The sequence below is a fragment of the Pogona vitticeps genome, chromosome 2, assembly GCF_051106095.1.
Source record: "Pogona vitticeps strain Pit_001003342236 chromosome 2, PviZW2.1, whole genome shotgun sequence".
Classification (NCBI taxonomy): Eukaryota; Metazoa; Chordata; class Lepidosauria; order Squamata; family Agamidae; genus Pogona; species Pogona vitticeps.
Window position 1 is genome coordinate 123428192 of NC_135784.1, and position 25917 is coordinate 123454108.

General features: G+C 42.8%; 1 long non-coding RNA gene across 1 annotated transcript; it reads right to left on the minus strand.

The window, feature by feature from the left end:
* Positions 1-3460: 3460 nt before the first annotated feature.
* Positions 3461-25900, minus strand: LOC140704148 (uncharacterized). The gene is made up of 3 exons (XR_012083274.2): positions 23732-25900; positions 23411-23489; positions 3461-16305 (listed from the first exon to the last, which is right to left on the minus strand). It is a non-coding gene; the product is annotated as an uncharacterized LOC140704148 (long non-coding RNA).
* Positions 25901-25917: the final 17 nt, after the last annotated feature.

Below are 25917 nucleotides of genomic sequence, written 5' to 3' on the forward strand. Positions count from 1 at the left end.
GTCGTGGGGGCCAGGAAGAGAGATTCATAGAATTCATATTTTCACAGTGATCAGACAGTAGCATTCGCATACTGTGAACATGTGTCTTTCCTTCAAGGGAAGCCCTACTTCTAGGTCTTGTGCTAACACAACATTGGCAGAACAAGAACCCACATGTGAAAGGAAGGGAGTGGGAAAAAAGGCCTGGGAGTATGTTGTCCATTGTGCTTATTGGAGCACCAGCATCACACTTTGTGAGCTGCCTTTTTGTACAAGCCCTGCCAGCAGCAATGCAGGGCCAGAAAGGAGATGCCCCAAAGGCTGGCAGTGAGCTTTTCATAAGCCACAGCAGCAATGCAGAACCGTCTGTGCTTGTGGACTGAAGGTAAGACAGTATAGGATGCAAACCCTAGTGGGAATGAGAGAACCCTCCACAGCAGCCGGGCACATCTTGCTATGTGGCTGACTGCTAAAAAATAGTGGGCACTGTTTTTTGTTTTAATCTTCTGCAGTGCCACTAGATAGCTAGGTTTTCCCAGATTCTGGGCCCTGGTTCCTCTGACATCTGTTTCCCTGATCAGCTTGCCCGGCTTGCCTCTGTCACATCAGAAGGGCCTGCTCCTTGATCCCAGGTTTTGGCCTTAAAATCCTAGGGAGTGAGATTACTGCTCATGTGCCACTCCTAAACACAGAGGCACTCTCATTGGTGCCTCTCCCTGGCAGCCAAAAAGGACAAACAACAACAACAATAACAACAACTCTGCTTCCTTGAAGAAGGAAAGACCTAACATGGAAAGGATCAGTGGCAAAGGTCAAGATGGACAAGACACTCAGGCCCGCATGTCTAGCTATCTCAATTTATCACACACATCCCCATTGGTATTTTAATACTTATTATAACAAGCTGGGCAATGAACTAAATCACCCACATTCATTTTCCTCTTCCGCTCTTTCCCCTTACATACTCACACAAAACATGAGGATGGGACTTTCTTCAGGAGAGCAGTACAGGCAGAGAGCTATGACCTTCCATGTCCTGCAAGGAAGTATGCAGGAGTGAAAGGGCTGGGGATAGCCTATGGGGCAGCAACCTCTTTTCATTGGCGAACCAGCTTCCTGTCTGGTGCAAGGATCATTTGGTAAACTATTCCAAAAGCAAGCCTCTGCTTTCCTTTCCCTGTCTATTTATCTTAGAACTTCTCTTCCACATGTTTCTGCTTCTGCCGCCAAATCTGCAGCATGATTTATGTTACTGGAGTTGTTGGCATTGTTTCCTCAAGTGAGGTGTTAGCCCCACATGTGAAGGGAAACCTCTCGTGAGATAAAGGCTTTGTATGGCTCTCAGAACATCCTACCCCTTCTCCCTCCAGAGTCTTATAGGCACAGGGGAGAGGACTGGTAATATAGGACCCTGCCAGTCCATGCCAACCACCAGCTGGAGAGGAATGTCCAATAGAAACAGGACATATGCTTCCGTAAGCCCCTCACAATCCCCATTCATAGCTCCTTGGCATCTGTGCAGATGTTTTTATATGCATAATGTCACAAAAACCTGCAAACACCTGGATCTGCAAGCGCATAAAGAGCTTCATGATCTGTTCGTCATTAGCAATTCATTTCTCAAGCTGCCCCTCGCATGGTTTGTTATTGTGAAATTGTTGGCATTTTCGTGAGCCTCTGGTTACTCAGCCCAGAAAAATCCAGGTGCTGAGAATTCAAAGGAGACTATATTATAACCTTGAAAATGTATTGACAATGAGAGTTGCCAGGTCAGCAGCATCCTTTTACCTGGGACTTCAGAGGCAAAACCTGAGGCCGAGAGGAAGGTCCATGCAGAGCTGTAACTAGGAAAGGGTGACTGGGGCTTTGGCCCAAAATTTAAAGGGTGCAGATATTTGCTCCTGGAAGAGCACAAGCCCATCTACCCAAAGCATATATACTGCCTCCAGTTGCTCTTCCCCAAACACGACACACAAAACAGGTGGACTCAATGCAGAAACTATATGGCTTTTCCTCCCTGTTCCTTCATCCCTCTGTATGTGTTCCAGGCTCACATGACCAGGATTAACCAACAGGCCAGCAAACCTTTGCGTGTCAAATTGATACATTAAGAGGTTGTCCACACTGGTATATAAATCGATATATGGATTGCCAACGGTATACAGTGGTGCCTCGCACAACGAGCGCCCCGTAGAGCGATGAAGTCGCTCTATGGTGACGCTTTTGCGATCGCTAATGCGATCGCAGAGCGATGGCCCCAATGGGCGAAAATCACAGAGCGAAGGTCGGTAAGCGGTTCGCTTACTGACCTTCGCTTTGCGACCCGCCGATCAGCTGTTCCGCGGCTTCAAAATGGCCGCCGGAACAGCCGAAAGGGCCGGGCGCAGTGTTTTTGCGCCCTCCCCTCGCTTACCAAGGGTGTGAAAACGCTGCTGGAACAGCCGAAATGGCTGCGCGCAGCGTTTTTGCACCCTCCCCTCGCTTACCAAGGGCGCGAAAACGCTGTGGCCGGCCATTTCGGCTGTTCCGGGGGCCATTTTGAACCCGCCAGACAGCTGATCGCAGCCATTTTCGTGCCCTTGTAAAGCGAGGGGAGGGTGCGAAAATGGCTGCCAGCCATAGAGGAACATCGCACAACAGTGAGTATTCGGCCGAATTGGAACGCATTAAATGCTGTTTAATGCGTTCCAATGGCTTTTTACTTTCCGCTGAGCGATGTTTCACACAGCGAGGGTTAATTCGGGACGGATTAACCTCGTTGTGCGAGGCACCACTGTAGTTTGATTTGAACCAAATGATGCCGTCCACACACATTCCCACTTAGATCAATCCATCCTGACTCTTTAAGACTGTCGTGCACCGTCCTGGCACACTGGTAAGGCATGTATTCTTTTTGGTATGATTCCCTGTGATCCTAATTAGTTCATTGTGTAGCCTGTGTTGACAGTTAGCCTGCACCCAAGTGAAACCGTGGGTGCCGTTAACTGAGGAAACAATCCTGTGTAGTTTTAGGTGGTCGTGACATTAAAAGTTTGGATTGAGAAACTTCCTCTTCTATTTCCATCTTTGTCAGGGTTTTTGGCGACAGTAGAAATACGCAGAGTTATTGAAGACACAAGTTCTTCTTTTGTTGCAAGACGGTTGTATTTACAAGTATATACAGATATTTACAGGCAGGCATCTCAACAGCATGGCAGGAACTCTTTATACAATCAGGCATAATGCTTGGCAGCAAGTGGTAGAGGAGGAAGAGAAACACACAAAGACACAGTCCACTTATATACATGTACATGGCATTTTTAGTCCAATCAGAAGACAGATGACTTCATCCTTTGCACCTGGTCTTCTTCTGGTTTCAAGACATTGCATCATCTCCAGAGTGATTCAGCATTCTCACATCTGTGCACAATGGCAGCTCGTTAATGATACACTTATACATGTTCAGGCCTCCAAAATTTCTATATTCTGACAAACCTCCTAATTTTTATGCCTGAACATAACATTCCCAAGTCATTTATACTTTTCTCATGCTTCTGTGTACTCAAGGGCTTAGTCAGTATGTCAGCTATGTTGTCTTCAGTTTGGCAATACTCTAACTCAATTAATTTCTCTCTTATTGCCCCTCTTACATTATGATATTTAATATCAACATGTTTACTTCTGTTTTTCACTCTTTCTGTTTCAGCCATGTGTGTACAGGTAGTGTTGTCTTCCATCACTTTTATTGCACCATTTGTTTCAATTCAAGAACCATATATTTTCTAACTTTCATTTAAACACACATTTGTTACATGTAAGCTCTGTGTTCTGCAGGTAGCTTTGTTTCTGTAAACACCTTGTGCTTTTCCATGGATTTCATTTCCTCATCCATGGCATCTAGCCATTTCCTCTTTTCAAAATTAGGAAGTTCCATAACTTCTTTGTAATTTCTGGGTTCAACATACACATGACATACTCTCACTCCACCCATTCCAAATCTCTTGGGTGGCACACCCTTGTTTGTCCTTTCAGACCTCCTAAGACCCTGTGTTTCTGGCTCTATCTCTGACTGGCTAATGTGTTTTTCTTCATGTTCTTCGTGTTCTTCATGTTCTTCATCATCTTCTTCAGCAGAGGACTTCGTGTCTTGCTCATATGTTTCTGACTGTCTAAACTGACTTCTTCTTCTGTCATTTAATGGGATATATATTTGTGAATTCGCATGTACCTTATCCCAATTCTCTCCTTCATTGAAGCTAGCAGATCTGGAAATTACAATGTTTCTGTTACCATCCACAAACCTATATGCTTTTGATCCAGGCTGATAACCCAGGAACCTCATTTTCTTTGTTTTAGCTTTGCTTTTTCTTCTTAGCTGTTTTGTTACGTGTACCCAAGGAGTACAGCCAAATACCCTTAAGTGCTTTAACGAAGGTTCCTTCCCAAACAGCAAAAAATATGGGGTCTGATCTATGGCAGATGACCAAATTCTGTTCTTCAAAAAATTCGACGTCTTCAGGGCCTTGGCCCAGAACCCATGATGCATCCCTGCATCCACTAGCAGTGCATCCTTCATTTCGTGGAGCACCCCATTTCTCCTTTCAGCCATACCACTTTGAAATGGACTATATGGGCTGGTTTTTCTGTGTCTGATTCCTGTGCATTCTAGCCACCTTTGAAATTGTGTGTTCATAAACTCTAAACCTCTATCAGACCGCAATTGCACCACCTGGTGGCCAAAGCGTCGTTCAATTGATTTCACCCAATTATTAAATGTCTGAAAAACCTCTTTTTTTGATTTTAATGTAAAACAATATGAAAAACGTGTGGAATCATCAATTATCACCAATGCATATTTTGCCCCTCCTAATGAGGGTGGAAATGGTCCTATTAAATCAGCGTGTACCAACTCAAAAGGTCTCTTTGTCTCTCTGAGACTCTGTTTCCCTTTTGGAGCCACATGCGTTTTGCATTGTTTACAAACTTGGCAATCCAAGTAATTTTTACAATCCTTTATGTTTACACCTCTAGCAATGTTCTCCATTCTCTGCACGGTTTTAAAGTTCACATGACCAAGTCTTCTGTGTAGCAAGTGTATGCAACTGTTATGTTGGGGTTCGTTCTTATGCACCATGTGTGTGTCTCTATGTGTTCTGCTATTTAACACATACAAATTGTCCTCTTGCTTTGCTCTTGCAACTATGTTATTTTTCTTAATTATGCATTCCCCTTTTTCAAATATCACATAAAACCCCTGTCTATCAAGGGCTGAGACACTTAAAATATGATAGTCTATTGTGGGTACCAGTAAAACGTTACTTATTTCTTGCTTCAGACTGGGAACATACACTTTCCCTTGTGCTTCAACGTCTGCTTTCTGTCCATTTGCCAGCGTCACGCTCTTCAGCTCGGTGCTTCCTAAAAAACAAAACATCTCTGGATCATTAGTAAGGTGATTTACAGCTCCGGAGCCTATCAGCCACTCAACTGTGTTTGCGACCTTGGACGCCTTATCTCTTGTTTTGTTAACAAGAGAAATTACTCTCCTGCTGCTTTCTGCAGAGCATCTGTAATCTGCTGCTTCTGGTTCTCTTCTGTTTGAAATCATCTCTCCTTTCAAACAGTCTCTCTGAAAATGACTTCTCGATCCACATTTAAAACAGGCTTTAATCATCATGGCATGCCCACACTGCTCTCGGTCTGTAGCTGGCGTCCTTCTTCTCACGCTGCCGTCTGGAATCTGTCTCCAGCTCTCCCGGTCAGCTCCCACATGGCTTCCTTCTGCAGTTTGGGATCTCTCCTTCCAGTGATCCTCCTCCTGCAAAATTCTATTTGTACTGTACTCAAGTGACAGTTGTGTGTCAGGCAAACTCTAAACTTGTAATCAGCATATTATATTCAGGAGATAAACTGCTCAAAATCACGAAGACCTTCTGTTCCTCTGAAAAATGAACATTCATTAACTGCAGTTCATTGAACAGTCCCTTAATGGTTTGTAGATGCTTGGAGGCACTTTCCCCAGACTGCATCTGGCACTTATATAGCCTTCTGGTTAGGGAAATCTTCAAGCCTGCTGTTTCTCTCAAGTAAATACCTCTCAATCTGTCCCAGACTGCCTTGGCTGTGGTCAGTCCTTGTACATGCACTAACTGTCCGTCTTCAATCGACAAAATGAGAGTACTCAAAGCCTTCTCATGCTCTCCCTCTTGCTCCTCTGTTAACTGGGCTGGAGGATTACTCACATATGACCACAAAGATTCTCTTCGTAACAGCATCTCTGCTTTCACTGCCCATGTTCTATAGTTTTTGTCATTCAACCTGTTTATTGCTAATCCTCCTATGCTTCCTGTGCTGTACACCATCCTGCCTTCTCTTGCAGTTCTCTGTTTCCTTTCCCCTCCTGGGCTAACAGACGAACTGTCTTCTCCCAAATCTTCTATGTCACTGCCACTTTCGCTCTCCTCCTTCATTTATATACTTCACCCACGTTACTCACCACCGTCTTGACTTTATCTGGCTTGCGCAGCACACGTTGCTGGGCCCATGACCTCTGTCAGGGTTTTTGGCGACAGTAGAAATACGCAGAGATATTGAAGACACTTACAAGTTCTTCTTTTGTTGCAAGACGGTTGTATTTACAAGTATTTACAGATATTTACAGGCAGGCATCTCAACAGCATGGCAGGAACTCTTTATACAATCAGGCATAATGCATGGCAGCAAGTGGTGGAGGAGGAAGAGAAAGACACAAAGACACAGTCCACTTATATACATGTACATGGCATTTTTAGTCCAATCAGAAGACAGATGACTTCATCCTTTGCACCTGGTCTTCTTCTGGTTTCAAGACATTGCATCATCTTCAGAGTGATTCAGCATTCTCACATCTGTGCACAATGGCAGCTCGTTAATGATACACTTATACATGTTCAGGCCTACAAAATTTCTATATTCTGACCATCTTCTTGTTGTTTTTACTATTTCCCTAACTGATACAGTAACATTCTAAAACCATGCCAGGCTGATGCACTGCCATTTGAATATGTCACCTACTTTTTGGACAAACAAAGATACAAAAAGGAATGTCACCCCAGCTCCCTAAATTATGGCAGAGAGAAAAGGCAGGGAAAGGGGGCTATGTTGACCCCATGAATTCTGCCCCCACAAGGCAGCCCAGCCACAGCAGAGCCCCAGCTGAGGAGAAAAGCAGTGAAATAGGGCAATACCTCCCTTTCCTCTCCTCAAGCTTCACCCCAATGTTTTCTCCTCATGCCGCCACTGTCCTCAGCTGCCTCCTTACTTATGAGTAAACTGGGCAAACCTTGCTCTGTATGGATGAACTGCAGGGTAGATGGAAGGACTGGTTGAGAGTTAAAATGGACCACACTTAAGATAAGAACCTTTTAAACACAGACTGGACTATGCCAAATTTCCAATGTTTGATGCATCCATCAACTGCCTCCATTTCTGCTGGGACTTGCTCCCCGTGCAGCTTCATCAAATGTGTATATAACATGGGGGGATTCCCCCCCAAGCCCTGTAACACTGCTGGGGTATGCAAGTTTTTGTAGGCACTGCACAGCTGCTACCAAGGGTTGTGCAAGGAGGCAGCTCATCAGGTGCAGCTCTGGCGCTCCACTCTCTGCCTTCCTCCAATAGCTTGATGGGCCCCAGGTCCATTCACCTGCCAGATCACTCCCTAACAACCCCCTATTCCTTCTTGGCATTTTCCTGCACCAACATCACATGACAAAGAAGGCTCACAAGACCACATTTGTGGTGCCAGGTGGGAATAATTGGAGATGGGTGCCCAGGCTTTGAAGCCATTCCCACACAAAGGTCAAATTATCGGTACTGCGTACCCTAGGATTCTTCTCCCTCCTGGGAGACCCCGAGAATTATAGCTATTCCCTGACAAGTAGCAACACAAGCATTTCTTCTTCTTCCCAGAAATCCTAAACAAGTTGGGCTTAGGGAATAGAAAAGGTCTCCTTTTCCTGCCTAGAAGGTGAGTTTTTGCCTCAGGCCTGGTTACACGTCTAGCCTCCTGAAAAAGTAGGCTGGCAAGTGCTCAAGACGAAGCCTTTTGTGTAGCAACTAAGGATGTGCTTGGTGAAAACCTTGGGGTTTCATCCTTTTCAGGGCAGGCCTCATTTGTTTTCGGGTCATTTGGGCACCGATTCTTTATTTAAACATGGAAGGGAAAGGCTCTTTTGGGTTTTCTTGTTTCATTTTCCCTCATCTGTGTTTCTGGCACTGGACTGAATAAAGCGCACAGAATCCTAAAAACTACTCCAAAAAAGGAGGAACAGGGCAACAGACAATCACTGACTCAAAAAAAGCTGGGTTACAGCCGCAGTACATGAGAATGAAAATCATCAAACCTGTGCAAACACTAAAGGTACTTTAAACGTAATATTTATCATCCCATCACCATCGTGGCCCTCCTCCTCAGTTTATCAGCAGGAAACAGTACAGACGACAAAGAGAAATCATAGTCACGATCAACATCATCATAGCTATGTAGGGTGGCACTACTTTACATTCATCATTATAATCATAATCAATGATCATGGCAAACTGTTACCAGTGCCACCTAAACCAACAACAAATTCTTTTCACACCATCTGTATAAGAGAGTGCTGGCTGGCCTCAGATATGGGTCAGGTGCTTTTACATGTTTGGGTCAAACAAAGGGTCCAAATGAAGAAACCTGAATGAAATCTGAAATTTTCAGGTTCCTCTCATTCACGAAACCAAATGCTTCAGATTTCAGAGACTCTCTTTTTGGAAACAAATAAAAGAATCAAAAAGTGAAAGAAAGAGCCTCTTTCATGTTGTTTTTTATTTGTTATAAACTGGAAGTCCTGTCCCTGGTAGCAACACCCCACCTGTGGTACTCTCTCCTCCAAGAGATTAAGGCTATCTTCACACAGACTCAGTTTGTAAGTCCCAACTGCAGTGCGACTAGGATTCTTTAGAGCAGCACTTACATAAGTCCCATTGATGCAATAAATGTCCTCTTGTTCACATAGTTAGCACAAAAATCAAACCAGCTTTACCTTCTGGTGCTGCTCACCATGAGATTCTACCAAAGTGCTGCAGAAAAGGTCAATAAGATATGCAGGCGATACAACATTACTGGCAGAAAACATCATGACTTGAATGTCTACTGATGAAGGTTAAGGTTAAAGTGCAAAAGCAGGATTACAGTTCAACATTAAGAAGACAAAAATCCATGGCTACAAAAGAATTACCTGATGATATGTATGCCTTTGCAGAGGGAAGATTGGACCTCTTCGGGGTTCCTAAACTGTCTTTTACCTGCTTTGACCTCTGCTGACTTTTCTTCAACTTCAGATTGCTACCCTTAGGGTTGCCATGTGTCAGATATAACTTGATGGTATATAACATATATCTGAACTGTTAACAGAGCACAGCAAGGATGGAGGTGGTGTGGCCCTCCAGATGCTGCTGGACTCTGCAGCTTTCCTAGTTGCTCACCTCTACTTCTGCTAAGTTGAGTTGATGGACATTGTTGTCCAACCACATTTGGGGAGCCTCTTGTGTAAGCGCCATCAACATCTGTGCAAGCACGGAAATGGGTGAGAAAACTTTACAGTGGGCTTCAGCCCCTATGAACTAATGGAAGGACCAGTAGTAGAACTTGTGGAGAATCTTTGGCTTTTGCTGTTCAGGCACTCCAGTTTCTTCAGTGAGCCCCCCAAAAGTTCATTGTTTCTGTGTCTCTCTCTGTGTGTGTGCGCGTGTGTGTGTGTGTGTGTGTGTGTGTGTGTGTGTGTGTGTGTGAGAGAGAGAGAGAGAGAGAATTGCAACTCTTAGAATTCCTGATTAGAATGGCCAGTCTATGGTCATGCTCCAGATATGTCATTTAGATGTTCCTCACCATTCAGCCCCTCAGATGCAGCACTTACACCAATTGGAGTACAATCTTTAAAATAGTAAATTTATTTTTAAATGACTTGAAGAGTCAAAGTGGAAGAAAAGGAGATGAGAAGAAGCAAAGATGTTACAAAGATTTTATCTGCCTGTGTTTTTCCTCCCATGTATAATCTTATCTAGGTCTAGTCTCATATTGATTTCAGTGGTAACTATTTCAACTTTGAGTCATCTGTATTTCCAATCCAATGTAATTACACCTGATCTGCATTACTTTAATCTTCCCGGCATTTCATGCCCGGAAATAATGTTGCAGCTGTCCAATGTTTCATTGACCTTCTTGGCTGTATTTTCATCACAGTTGCATGAATCTGTGTAGCTTCAGCACAAAGGATGAAAGAGATATTTCTGAGATGATACAGTATTTTATTATCACCTACTGCTTTCCATAGGTATTCAATTATTTCTCCCCTTATCTCTATCCAAGATACTGGGGACAGGCTCCAACACATTCAGATGGCACCAAGTTGAAGAAGGCTGTCTTATTTCACAGATGATAAACCTGTTAATGACATTAGTTATGATGGCTGTATATTACCACCTGCATCAGAGGGGGGAGTGTCATGATGCAGTGCTTAAACTGTAGCACTGCAGCCAAGACTCTGCTCACAACCTGAGTTCGATCCTGGTAGGCTCAAGTGGCCAGCTCAAAGATGACTCTGCTTTCCATCCTTCCAAGGCTGGTAGGTTGAGTACCCAGCTTGCTAAGGGTGGCAATGTGTAGCACATGTGTAATTAAACTGCAAATTGCTCTATGGGGCAGTATATAAGCAGCACACTTTCAGCACCAGTTGCTGGGAAGCATTCCCAGGAAAGTGTTCTTGTACTCATGTCCTTCTTTTAGTTTCCCACAGGCAACAACCTACTCACAGATGCTGGACCAGAGAGAAGCCTTTGATGTGATTCAAGAGGGGCCCTCGTCTGTTCTTCCTCTTTTTTGAAAAAAAGTTTCTTTTTGCCAATTTCCCCCCAAAGTACGGCATATAACTGCCATTGTGCACAGCATTACATTCTGAAATTTAGTCAAAAGACAACATAATGTTATTTAATCACAACAACCAATAATATGAACACAGGGAGTGCAATCACACAGGGAAACAATCCGGACTGCTAGTGGAGTGGTTCCAGTGCAATCGTTTCTCCGGTTGATCACCAGATGCAAAGGGAAAGGTGCTCCAGCCCAACCCTAATCCATTACCAGGCTGAACACTTTTGGTCAGCTGTAGTGCTTCAACTTTTGTGGGCTGGGCCAAGTGACTTTTCCGCAAATGGAACGGTCCATTTAAGGGACCTCACTCCCATTAAAGCAACCCTTTCTGGTGCAATCAGATGCATTACTGCACCTAAAGTCAAGAAAAAGCAATCCTTTGGGACAGTTGCCATGTTAGGTTTAACAGCATGAAAGAATGTGCAACAATACTGGTAAAAAATGCAGGAAATGCTATGGGACTGGGGTGGGCTGATTCACATTTTTCAGTTGATCACATGGTGAATCAGCCCTCTTTCCCTAGTTTTGGTCTTTTGCCACTGGGACTGAGACAAGGCACTGAAGAGATTTCGTTCTTAGAGACTATAAAATACACCAAAAATCTAACATGGAGACAAAGCCTAATGAAAAATACTTAGTTCTTATTTCTGCTAACAGTCTGCAGGAACTGCAGACATTGTCATTTATTTGCAGAGCGCCAACAAAGAGGAAAGAAGAAAGAAGAAACTAGAAGGCGGGAACCTATCTGTGAAAGAAGACATTTGCCCATCCATATTCCCCTCCCAGAATCCTGACAGTCTCATGCAAAAGTATAAGCTGATTAACTTCACTCTGATCCCACCTTAGGATCCTAATGCCCAGGAGACTTTGGGGGCTTCACTGGTGTTCAGCTGTCACCCTCATTTTCCCATAGTGGCTTCCTCCTCATACCATGGTTTTACTCTCAATAATGCTGGAGTGAACTTGTGTGGTTTTTTTTAGGATGGCTGAATGACTGGGGGTGTCTTGCTCCACCCTGCCATCGGCGACAAAAATGCAAATACATGTTTCCATTTTGCAGCATTTCTCAGAAGACAGTGCACATGCTGAGTATTCTCTCATATTCTCTCTCTCTCTCTCTCTCTCACACACACACACACACACACACACACACACACACACACTTGCTTACTTTTAAGGGTACCTAGGACATAGAGTCAGGGTGACTTGATGGGAAGCAACATCAAGGACTATAGCCTTAACTCATGGCGCTAGTTTATCTTGTGTGCTTGGCCCACTGGGAAGGGCAGAGCTAGAGCTTGTCCACACTGGACAATTTCTCAGCTTTCCTTGCACCCACAATACCACCAGTTTTCCCACGGCCCACATGAGGCAGGACTGAAACTGCTGTCAGCGGAGTCAAAGCAGGACACAAACTCTTAATTTCCAGGATTTTCTTTTATACCACTACCTGGTTATAGTATATTTTTGTTGTGCTTTGCCCAAGTGCTTGTGTGAACCCTACAACTGTGTTGTTCAGTGTTGATCCATGCACTGTGCAGGTGTCTGCCATTAGATGACATTTACTTCTAATTGTGTTGCCACTGGTCAGTCTCTACCTCACTGTGTGAACTATCTGTCATTGTTAGAGGTAGGAGTGGCACTCATAGCTTCACAAGTTTGTGCTCCTGTTTATACAGTGCATGGAAAAAAATCATTTTCAAATATAACCAGAATATCCCTCTCAACCTGGCTGTGCTGGTGGTGGTTAAGGGATTCTGGATGTGATAATCCAGAAAAAGTAACTATTCCAAACTTAGAGATAATAAATGATAAGCAGACTTCTCCCGGCTTGCATTTCATAAAACTGTCCTTAAGAAGGATGCACTTGAAAGATGTATCTGACTAAAGTGAGCCAGCTTATTTATTCTTGTGGTTACCTCCGTGTTCAGGCTCTTCTAGGCTTCTATCAGCTAAATTGCAGTTGAAAACCAGAATAATTGAAATGGAAGCCCAGAAGGATCTTGCATTTAACGGAGCCTCTACATTTGCTCTTTGGTACGCATCAATTAAAGAGCAACATTGCTAGGAGGAATATCTAACAGAAGTAGGCCACAGTCATGCCAGGGGGGCATTTACTGTCCTGTGTGACTAACAATGCCATGTACACCTTGGGAGGAGCCTTATTAAAAAAGAACAAAATCGTGCTCCCAGAAGCCTGTTGTTTTTGTGGCGCTAATTGTGTTAAAGATTTACCACTTACACTGTCACAGTCTTTTTATCAGAAAAGATTACTGGGCATTGAAAATAAAGTGTCTATGCAAATTGTCTAAAAATGGTGCTGAGATCCAAAGCAAGGATACATTTTACACACAGACATACATACACAGACACACACACACACACATTCCAAGACGCATGTTCCCCTCCCAGCTATTTTTCACACTCCTGTACTAAAAGAAGCCAAACTGCCCTCAAGGGAGTTGAGGTAAGGGAGGGGCAAAAGAGAAGAATGTCTTGTTCCGATTGCCCAGGCAACCAGGCGACTGAGACATGGCATTGTTTTTACGGTTGTTGTGGACTGACCCGAAATCTATTAAAAGATGCAGGGTGGCGTATAAACATTTAAAAATCTGTCAGCTGTCATTGATCCAGTACGCTGATCTGTTGTAGTGAGGATACAAATGGGGAGAAGATTATACTCTACTTTGAGCAGGACATAAATGTACAAGTAAACAGACATGCAGCTGAGCAGTGGGGGGAAGCAGAAGCATGACATCTTGTCACTCATAAGAACCCACCCTCATTAATTACTGAGTTCCATGTGGAAAATATTTAAATGGGCCCTAGTCTTCAGAGCTTGAAAAAGTTACTTCTTTGGACTGGGACTCCTCAGATCCAAAGCTTGTCCAGTCTCTAGGTTTATTGTGAGACCTTGACAGTCCAATGTTGGTTGACCTACAAACCTATAAATAAAGTACTGGGGTTGTAGATCAGCAGCATCCCACTCCCTGGGGTTTCAGCACCAAACTTGAGACTAGCAAGTGGAGCCTTGTTGTGTCATCAGGTGTAGAAGAGTTGGGAAGAGGGCTTAAGGAAAATGCACTATCACCAGCTGTGATCGTAGGAGCTCTGTAAACACACTCAGCTGGGCACACTTACAGGCTCCTCAGCAGACTTTTGTGCTGAAAACACACAGGTCTGCGTGGCATCTGAATAGGGTAGAGATACAGCCTATGTGCCCATCTAACGTGCCATGCCATGATTAGATTCCTACCCACTTTCAGGGGTAACACCTGGAGTAGTCTCCCCAGCAATGGGTTCCAATTCTGTGTTGACATGCTGTTCATATTACCGGTGTGCCTCTTAGATTAAGCACAGCTTAAGGGGAATCTTGAGGATGCCACTCCAAAGATATTCTGAGACACTCCTTACAAACTTGGCACGGTGTTGGCAGCAACAGCCCGCCCTTTGATTTTATCAGATATTCCAAGACTTCATGGAGAGCGAGGGTCATTGTGGAGTGCTTATAGGATACTCTGCCTGAACTCTGTGAATGATACTGCTGATCATGAGGATATATGCTAGCAACATTGTGACTTTTGCCTAATGGGCTATTAAGGGAAGGACATCAGCAGGCTGTTGGATTGGACTGATTCAGACATTTAACTGATATGCTGGATTTGTAAATACCGTATGTTGCACACTTTTGGCCTAGCCACTAGATGCATTTGTACAGCAACATTCTTACAGAAGCAACAGAGACTTTTGTGCCATCTTAAGGACTAGCAACTCCTATTTGGCCTCAGTTTTGGTGGACCTTAGGCATTTTGTGGGATGCACACAGTGTGCAAATGGGCTGTCCAAAAAATACAGAAATAATTGCAGTCCCAAGTAATAGGTGTTAGTTTTGAATATGCCACAAAACCATTGTTTTTGCTGAAAGACCAAAATCCCCCTGCAATTTGTGGAGCAGTTTAGATTAGCAGAAAGCTATATGGCAGAAGGGACATGGTAAGAAGAAAAGTTGTGTAAGCTTGGAAGAAAGAATGAGAGCTCCAAGAGACGGTACCTTACGGCCAGAGAGAGTTAAAGAGTAAGAAAAACACGTGTTCTAGTAAACAAAACTAGATTCTGCTAAACTACTTTGCTATAAGACACTTGAGAAGCCGGCCTTAGGATAGCATTATCTGTGACACTGAAAGAAAAGACTACATGTAGTGCAATATATTTTGTGTGATGTATGTAACAGCAACAGTAAGGGGCAGAATCCTCTTATGTAGCTATGAAAATGGTGTAGTTTTTGGAGACAAATTGCCCCTTGTCTGGAAATCACTGTGGACATTATTAGTTGCATGCTGAGTCCTATAACTCAATACGTACAAAGAAAGATTTGGGAAACTCAATGCAATCCAGCTGGCTATATGATAAAGCTGCAGCACAAATGTTGGGAGTTGGGACTTACAGAAGACTTATGGAGTCCCTTACCAGGGGGCAGGCTGGGCGGGCACGATGAGAGATGTGCACTAGGATATCGGAGGCCCGAATTCCCCACCCCTGCATTAGAACTTCAAATCACTTTCTTTTCTCTACAATTCCTTCTTTAATTGTTGGTTCATCTTTTATTTCCTGACCAATTTGTTATGTGTGCTATGTGGTGTCAAGTAGGTTTTGACTTATGGTGACACTGCAGGAATCTCCAATATGTGAGATATTTAAGGAGGTATTGTATCAGTGCCATGCACTCTCTGCTTGCAGTGGAAAACTAATGTGGTGTAACAGAGTGACAGACTAGGCCTCAGGAGACCTGGGTTCAAATTACTGCTTGGCCATGGAAACCCACTGCAGAGTCGTGGCAATAGTAAAACCACTCCTTGAACATCTCACATAGATTGAGAACCCTGTTAGGGTTGCTATAAATTGGATGTAACTTGATACCACATAAGAGACCCTCATGGCCCGTAGTGAGCACCCATAGCCAAGCAGAGATTTGAATCCAGGTCTTCTGAGTCAAATACTCTACCCACTACACTAAACTGGCCCCTGCTCTTCTCTTTACTTTGTGTCTTTTCTGTTTCCTTTCTGTTTTCTCATAGTGCTAAGAAACTTCTCAATTTCTAATCAAGGTGTCTGTAAAATGTGGCCCATGACCCACATGCACCCTGCTGCCAATTTTAATTGGCCGGACCACAACTTGAAGTTGTTGTTCTTGAATAGAAAAGGAATTGCACTGCTAGAAGTCTGAAACAGTTAAAGAACATATATATTTTGGAGAGCTCAGTGGTTTAGGCAGCTGGTTGCAGAGCCAGATGTTGGAAGTTTGATTCCCCTTTGTCTCTCACTGACGAGCTAGACTTGATGATCCATAGGGTCCCTTCCAGGGTCACGGATCTAAGATTACTATTATTGCTTCATGAGACCTGCTAGGCAAAAAAGTAATAAATAAATATAACTAATAATTGTACAAACATCAAAATTTTGATAGAAGAAATAAGAAGAAAATATTAGGCTAAAACAATGTTACCCCCACCTAGTTCGTCAATTAATAGAAATCCCCCTGAGTTCAATGATCCTGTTGTACATGGGATTAAAGCCCAGTTCTGCTCCAATCAAAGTACTGTGAAGCCATGATTCATTTCAACATTCATTTGTGGACTCTTCCTCTTTATCACCATCACAAAGTACGTCAAGTGCTTTAGTGCAGTGGTTTTCAACCTTGGGTCCCCAAACATTCTTGGACTGCGACTCCCAGAAGCCAATGATAGATCTGAATCTGTTGAGTCTCTCACTCATGGTCTCACTAATTTTCACACCCACCCCACCCTTCCACATTTCTCGCGGGAAGAAACCCTGACACTCACTTAGCAGGGGGTTGGGGAAAGCCAACAAAGTGGAAGCAGCATTCCATCAGCATAAACACTTAATGACACTGCATCACAGTCTCTGCCTTCCCACGTTACCCATTTATGGACTCTTATCATTAAAAAAAAGCCTTCAGGGATTAGTAAAAGCCACAAATTATATTTTTAAAACTCATAAAATTCCAAGAAAGTGGGGGGGGGGAAGAGAGATCATTTTCAGCTGTTGTCTGAGGCTTTTGGACATTCCCTATAGACTTGCTTTCTAGCAGGGATGTGCTTTGTCTTCAGACAAATATGTAACTATCAACTAAATCAAGTCTGATTTGTGCTTTTCTGAGGTGACCACCTCAGAAGTAGTGAGTAGAGTAGGAAATGGCAAGCCACTCCAGTATCTTTGCCAAGAACGCCCCATGATGAGAAACAAAAGGCTAAAAGATATGACGCTGGAAGATGGGCCCCTCAGGTCAAAAGGCGTCCAACATGCTACTGAGGAAGAGTGGAGGACAAGTACAAGTAGCTCCAGAGCTAATGAAGTGGTTGGGCCAAAGCCGAAAGGACGCTCAGCTGTGGACGTGCCTGGAAGTGAAAGGAAAATCCAATGCTGCAAAGAAGAATACTGCATAGGAACCTGGAATGTAAGATCTATGAACGTTGGGAAGCTGGAGGTGGTCAAACAGGAGATGGCAAGAATAAACATCGACATCCTGGGCATCAGTGAACTAAAATGGACAGGAATGGGCGAATTCAGCTCAGATGATTATCATATCTACTATTGTGGGCAAGAATCCCGTAGAAGGAATGGAGTAGCCCTCATAGTCAACAAAAGAGTGGGAAAAGCTGTAATGGGATACAATCTCAAAAATGATAGAATGATGTCAATACGAATCCAAGGCAGACCATTCAACATCACAATAATCCAAGTTTATGCACCAACCAGCATTGCTGAGGAGACTGAAATTGAACAATTCTATGAAGATTTACAACACCTTCTAGAACTGACACCAAAGAAAGATGTTCTTCTCATTCTAGGGGACTGGAATGCTAAAGTAGGGAGCCAAGAGATAAAAGGAACAACAGGGAAGTTTGGCCTTGGAGTTCAGAATGAAGCAGGACAAAGGCTAATAGAGTTTTGTCAAGAGAATAAGCTGGTCATCACAAACACTCTTTTCCAACAACACAAGAGGCGACTCTATACATGGAAATCACCAGATGGGCAATATCGAAATCAGATTGATTATATTCTCTGCAGCCAAAGATGGAGAAGCTCTATACAGTCAGCAAAAACAAGACCTGGAGCTGACTGCGGTTCTGATCATCAGCTTCTCATAGCAAAATTCAAGCTTAGACTGAAGAGATTAGGAAAAACCACTGGGCCACTCAGGTATAATCTAAACCAAATCCCTTATGAATACACAGTGGAAGTAAAGAACAGATTTAAGGAACTCGATTTGGTGGACAGAGTGCCTGAAGAACTTTGGATAGAGGCTCGTAACATTGTCCAGGAGGCAGCAACGAAAACCATCCCAAAGAAAAGGAAATGCAAGAAAGCAAAGTGGCTGTCCAACGAGGCCTTAGAAATAGCAGAGAGGAGAAGGGAAGCAAAATGCAAGGGAGATAGGGAAAGTTACAGAAACTTGAATGCAGACTTCCAAAGAATAGCAAGGAGAGACAAGAGGGCCTTCTTAAATGAACAATGCAAAGAAATAGAGGAAGATAACAGAAAAGGAAAGACCAGAGATCTGTTCAGGAAAATTGGACATATTAGAGGAACATTTTGCGCAAAGATGAACATGATAAAAGACAAAAATGGGAAGGACCTAACAGAAGCAGAAGACGTCAAGACGAGGTGGCAAGAATACACAGAGGAATTATATCAGAAAGATTTGGATATCCCGGACAACCCAGACAATGTAGTTGCTGACCTTGAGCCAGACATCCTGGAGAGCGAAGTCAAGTGGGCCTTAGAAAGCCTGGCTAACAACAAGGCCAGTGGAGGTGATGGCATTCCAGTTGAACTATTTAAAATCTTGAAAGATGATGCTGTTAAGGTGCTACATTCAATATGCCAGCAAGTTTGGAAAACTCAACAGTGGCCAGAGGATTGGAAAAGATCAGTCTACATCCCAATCCCAAAGAAAGGCAGTGCCAAAGAATGCTCCAACTACCGTACAATTGCACTCATTTCACACGCTAGCAAGGTTATGCTCAAAATCCTACAAGGTAGGCTTCAGCAGTATGTGGACCGAGAACTCCCAGAAGTACAAGCTGGATTCCGAAGAGGCAGAGGAACTCGAGACCAAATTGCTAACTTGCGCTGGATTATGGAGAAAGCCAGAGAGTTCCAGAAAAATATCTATTTCTGCTTCATTGACTATGCAAAAGCCTTTGACTGTGTGGACCACAGCAAACTATGGCAAGTTCTTAAAGAAATGGGAGTGCCTGACCACTTTATCTGTCTCCTGAGAAACCTATATGTGGGACAGGAAGCAACAGTTAGAACTGGTCATGGAACAACTGAGTGGTTCAAAATTGGGAAAGGAGTACGGCAAGGCTGTATATTGTCCCCCAGCTTATTTAACTTATATGCAGAATACATCATGCGGAAGGCTGGACTGGAAGAAACCCAAGCCGGAATTAAGATTGCCGGAAGAAATATCAACAACCTCCGATATGCAGATGATACCACTCTGATGGCAGAAAGTGAGGAGGAATTAAAGAACCTTGTAATGAGAGTGAAAGAGGAGAGTGCAAAAAACGGTCTGAAACTCAACGTCAAAAAAACTAAGATCATGGCCACTGGTCCCATCACCTCCTGGGAAATAGAAGGGGAAGATATGGAGGCAGTGTCAAATTTTATCTTCCTGGGCTCCATGATCACTGCAGATGGAGACAGCAGCCCTGAAATTAAAAGGCGCCTTCTTCTTGGGAGGAAAGCGATGACAAATCTTGACAGCATCTCGAAAAGCAGAGACATCACCTTGCCAACAAAAGTCCGAATAGTCAAAGCTATGGTTTTTCCTGTCGTGATGTATGGAAGTGAGAGCTGGACCATAAAGAAAGCAGACCGCCGAAGAATTGATGCCTTTGAATTGTGGTGCTGGAGGAGGCTCTTGAGAATCCCCTGGACTGCAAGGAGAACAAACCTATCAGTTCTAAAGGAAATCAACCCTGAATGCTCACTTGAAGGACAGATCCTGAAGCTGAGGCTCCAGTACTTTGGCCATCTCATGAGAAGAAAAGAGTCCTTGGAAAAAACCTTGATGTTAGGAAGGTGTGATGGCAAGAGGAGAAGGGGACGACCGAGGATGAGATGGCTGGACAGTGTCTGCGAAGCAACCAACATGAACCTGACACAACTCCGGGAGGCAGTAGAAGACAGGAGGGCCTGGCGTGCTCTGGTCCATGGGGTCACGAAGAGTCGGACACGACTAAACGACTAAACACACAAACACACGAGGTGACCACAGGGCAGAGCAAAGAGCACAAGGGCACTCATGGAGTGGAGCTGCACCCCCCACAGATCCCTCATGTTTCATCTAGCATTTGTATGGATAAACATATCACAATTTCAAAAATCCTGTGAGATTAAATTGGTCAGAAAAGAATCCAAAGCAACACCACCTTACATTGATCCTGGTGCTGAAAAAAAATACTGACAGCTTCACTATCCAATGAAGCTCAAGGTATCTCTTGCACACTCCAATCATGGAGAGTCTTGGAATGAGATCCCAGAGCTATGGCAACCAATTCCCTCTTTCTTCTTTGGCAACCATGCAAAGTAAGGCATTTCCATTGGTGATGTTGCCTAGACTTTGATTTTTTGACTCCCCCCTCCCTTCTTTTTAAAAATTCAGTTAGCTATACTATACAAGTAGGACAGAAATTACATACACTCTGCACTCCACTCTATCAACTCTGTTCTTTCATACTAAGCAAATTAGAATTTGCATGGGCACAGCAGGTCCTTTTGATCCTTGTTAGACGCTAAAGCAGAGGGGAGGAAAAGCACAGGAAGCACATGGAATGGTCACCCTTCATAGTCCAGCCCAATTCCTCAGTTTAGCAATATCATCAGAAAATCATTTTGGGTATGACTGTAATGAAACGGGGCTGTTCCTATTTGATTTTTGGTTTATTCAAAGTTTCCTATGGCAATTCAATCACTGCTCTCATTCCCACAGAACCCCAGGAATTTTCAGGGAAAGAGTTCACACTGCATCTCAAATAACAATATTCTCACTGGTATCACAAGTCGTCCATCCTCTTCTATCATTAACATAGTCCCCCCCAAAAAGGCAACTGATGTAGCACTGAATTGATATAATAACTAGTGAAACGGCACTGCTTATCCACCATAGCACTAAACTCGACAAGGAAAAATTGTTTGGTGGGAGTCAAGAGGTATTCACTTGAGTGGAATGTTTCCACTGTGCTGGCACACCCTTGTTGGGGGCATATTATGCCAATATAGTGACAACATCCCCTTCAAGTTAGTACCTTTTGTTTTTCTCCAAAACATTTTTCTTTGTTGTGATTTTCCAGTATAGCACTATGTTAGATAAGCACTGCATTTTCACAAGTTGTTACAGGATGTCAATTCAGTGCTATGTCACTCGCCTTTTAAAAAAAGATGCCTCATTCTTAATGTCTCCTTAGAATACACCCTCACACTGCCCCCTTGAACCATATAGGTGATCGCACATTCTATATGTGCAAAAAAGCTATGTAAGCAAAATCATTACAGAAAAAAACACTATCTCTTGCTGGCTGAATTAAAAGCAATAAATGTTCACACACACAAAAAGATTGGACATCCTTGTGATTTGCTGCAAGTTGTGCAGTTGACAGAAAATACATTGGGCAAACTCTGGCACAAACTGCAGCATACACTGCAGTGAAGTTGCACCCTTAGAACATACAATATAGTATTGTTCAATCCATATTAAAGGGATATTTACAGTCATTTTTAGGAAATGTGTATGTGTTTTGTTGTTGGAGAAAGATAGCCCTTCAGCCTGGCTTGGTTTGCTGGCTGGGGGGGTCGCATAACAAAATACAGATCAAATCTTACTAATAAAACAATAAAATTATTGGTTTTGAAAGCAGAGAATCACTGACACACACAGTATGTGTAAAGTGGTTCTCACCAAATAAAGTTACTCTTTTATAACTCCAAGTGAAAAGTTCAAAATAGCAACTGAGCATGTGTAGGAATGCATAAAATTAAAAAAAAACTACTGAAAAGCAATTACAAGACGGGCATATTTCTTTTATTATACCTTCATCTGAATCTAATCCCATTTCTCACATGAAATGCTCTGCATACAGATTGAATACATAGGGAGACATATTTTACATTCCTGTCTATCCAGTCTGTACACAGAACATATCAAATAAAAATGGGATTAGATTAAGATGAAGGATTCAAATGATACTTTTGCCAAATGGAAACAATTTTGTTTCTCTATATTCTGTCCTAACAGTAAAACATGTCCAAAGTATAAGCTATGCAATAGGACAATCAAATATGATGGCACAGCTATTTCTTTTAGAACAATACATAGCTTTTCACAGTAGGTACAATCAAAGTCTTTACTGTAATCTGTCTTTGAACTGCAGAGCTGGAAGGGACCCTGTGAATCCAGCCGGTCTCAAAGAGGCACAGTGAGAATTGAACTCCCAACCTCTGGTTCCACAGCCAGATGCCTAAACCAGTGAGCTATCCAAGTACAAACTGATTATCTTTTGAAATTATTTGGCATTCTTCAGTGGCCAATGTTTATTTGCACTCTAATCTCTAGTGCCTCTTCCCTTTCTGAATCCAGCTTGAACATCTCATATTTCTTGCTCCATATAAAGTACAACATTTGCTGTGAAATTCTGAGCATAATTTGCTTGCATGTGAAATGAAGACAATAGCCCTATAGTTCTTTCTTCGGCATCTGACTTTCTATGGGATTAGAATGCATATTAAACATATCCACTTTGTGGATCCTTATTTTGTTTCCCATATTGATTGGCATTTCTTGTTATGATTTTGATAGATTTGCTCTCTGTTGATTGAAATAGCTCTATTGGTATCCCTTCAATTTACTTATATATCTTCCAATTGCTTTGAGAGCAATTTTCACTTCATTTTCTAAATCTGGATGTTCCTCATCAAAGGACTCTTTTTTGAAGGAATCCATCATTCTTTAATTTCTTCTGTATATTTTTAAAGTATGTTGCTTCCATTTTCTCTTTATGTTACCTTGATCAGATAATACATTCCCTTGTCCATCTTTGATCTTGGTTTAAATTTCCCTTTGATTTCTTGGATCTTATAGAAGAGGTCTCTTGTCCTGCTCCTGCTCTCCCTTTTTGCTATTCTCTTCCACTATCTTTGCAATGATTATTATCATAGTTCACTTTGTCTCTATATTCAAGTTGCTGAAAAGTTGCATCTAGGATTCTGACCCTATTTCTGTTACATATTAATGTTGCTTATTGTCTACCATTATTCTTCTTCTCAATTGATCCATGAGAACAAACATGTATCAAGAACAATCTGATGCAGACAGTTACCCATATAGTATTCAGCAACACAGACCTGGGATAACTATGCACGCCCAGAGTACATAGGAATAAATGCGCATGCTAAAATATAAAAGACAACCATACTTACAGACAAATTTACTCAGGCAGCATATTACATAGTTATTTCCTTTTTATCACTCTTCACTCCAACGTAGTTGTCCCAGAAACTGTGAGATATAGATAAATATTTGATCTTTTTTTTTTTTGACAGCTGAGCAGGAGTTTGTCAAAGTTTGAATTTTAATGTAGAAAAAGAATAACCTGAAATGTGTCTAATTTAGGAAAAAAGTATGAGATGTAGGTGGGAACAGAACCCAGGATCCCTCATTCACCAAAGATTGGACTCTCATATTATGCAGGTCAACAGAAGTCATTCAAGAATACCGTACAATAAGTTCATCAGTTTCACCTTCAGAAAAATAGTCTAGGCATTCAAGCCAGTGGCTCATCAATCCTCCAAAAAGATGTTCTCTGATGACAACAGAGCTGAGAATGAAATCAAATGGAACAGCCTAAATTATGGAGAACACGAGAGCTTCTGGATGATGCAGAACAACAGCTCTCATTGTGTCTCATCACTGATTGATGGGAGTTGAAACCAGTAACATCTGATAGGTGGGTGCATGTTCAGAGGCAGTGGCTAGTAGGGAGGCCATGGGGCCCATGGGAATGGAGCGGGCGGGCATCCCACTTTGCTGAGGCAAAGTGAAGCAAGGGGGTGGGGAGTTCAGTGTTTCATTTCACTTTGGCAAAACCAGATTCCTAAACTGGGTCAAGAACCAGTGAACTAGCCTGGTTCATCAGTTTTTCTGATTTGTGGTTCAGTTCATGTCCATCTCTAGTTGTGGATGTTCAATTCCCCTCTGTGCCTCCTTGACAGGGGCTGGACTTGACAATCCATAAGGTCCCTTCTAGTTTTAAGATGATGATGATGATGATGATGATGATGATGATGATGATGATGATGATTGTCGTCATCATCATCGTCATCGTCATCGTCAACAACAACAACAACAACAACAACAACAACAACAACAACAACAACAACAATAATAAATGGGACCTGCTTCCTGTTTCAGTAGAAAACCAGCTTAGGCCAGCACAGCTGGATCCTTCTTCAGCACTGGTGATGGAGAAGCCTTCTGTACCACCCCTGAGGCAGGAGGCTAATTTATGGTGGCATAGGACAGGTGCACAACTCTTTTCTCCAATTATGTTGTTGCTGTCCTCCCCCAGTGTCTGTGATCAGAGACTTACCATCACACACTGCCTAATGTTAGGGCCAACCATGGCTTCGGGATAGATGCTCCTTAAGTACAGTACATGGTTTTTTCCTTCAGTTGAAACAGTAGCCTCTTTTTAAATCGGTGAGGTGATCAGCACTGGTGGTGCATAAAATAAAAAAGACAATGTTCTGGTTTGAAACATCCTACTCTGCAACCTGCTACCAAATAAGGAATGGACTAAGATATTAAATCCCCGGAGAATGAACCTGAGATCCGTAGCATGTAATTCCGTTCTCTGTGTGTGACTTGCACCTGGCCATATTTTGCAGAAATGCATTTTATCATTTCAAGTAGGACAGAGTCTTGAGGCAGGATTTTGCATCAAATTATCATGGTCTTGTGAACCTGTGGTGAAGGATGAGCCTCTCAGGTCTGAATGGTCATCCAGCTGAAAATCAAAACTCACAATTTAGTAGCACTATGAAAGAAGTTTGAAGAGTAGAAAATATTAGTCTTGGGAGGATATACAGTATGTCTGCACTACACTAAGAAGAATTTCTTTGTTCTCTGAGATAACTAACTGGTAGCTACAGAAGAGGCTGGGACCTTAGATGCTAGATGTACAGGTGCATGGTAATTCCTTTCTATCTGGGCAAAGAGCAGCAACAGGGGCCATTTATACAAAATTGAAAGCTTAGGGAGTTGGCCAAGAATACTGGCAACGTACTTGGTAACACCAAGGATGTTACCAATTACACCAGCTACAAGTAAACTGGAGGAGTGGGAAGAAATAACTCCTTCATTCCTAGTGTGGTGAACTTGTCGCACTCCAGCTGTTGTTGGATTCCATCATCCATCACTTCTCATCAGTGATTATGCTGGCTAGACCTGATGGGAGCTGAAATACAAAACATATTGACGGCTAAATGCCCCCTTTCTGTCTACCTGAAAAGATGAACAGAGATACACCTTGTTGCACTGAGAATTTGTTTAGCTCTTCTTTCCTCCATGATATTGGAACCATATCCTGCTATCCACACAACACAGGGTTGAAACTAGTGTCAGGAGAATCAAAGTGGAACGTAAAACCCTGTTTCTGGTGTTTTTAACGCCATTACTGCAGAGGTGGTGTATTTTTGTTTGGGTTTGCCCTGTTCCAGTGCAGGATCTATTCATTTGGAGTCTACTATGGCTTTGTTTCATGATGATCCATGCACTTTGTGAGTGTGTGTCATTTGATGACTGTGACGGCTGCGATGACGTCACCTGCCTATCATGGTTATGCTGGAACCCATCTGCCTATAGCAGAGCAGGAGGTGGGACTCCAGGAGGTAGAGCTGTGTATATAAGGGGGGGGGTGAATGATGTG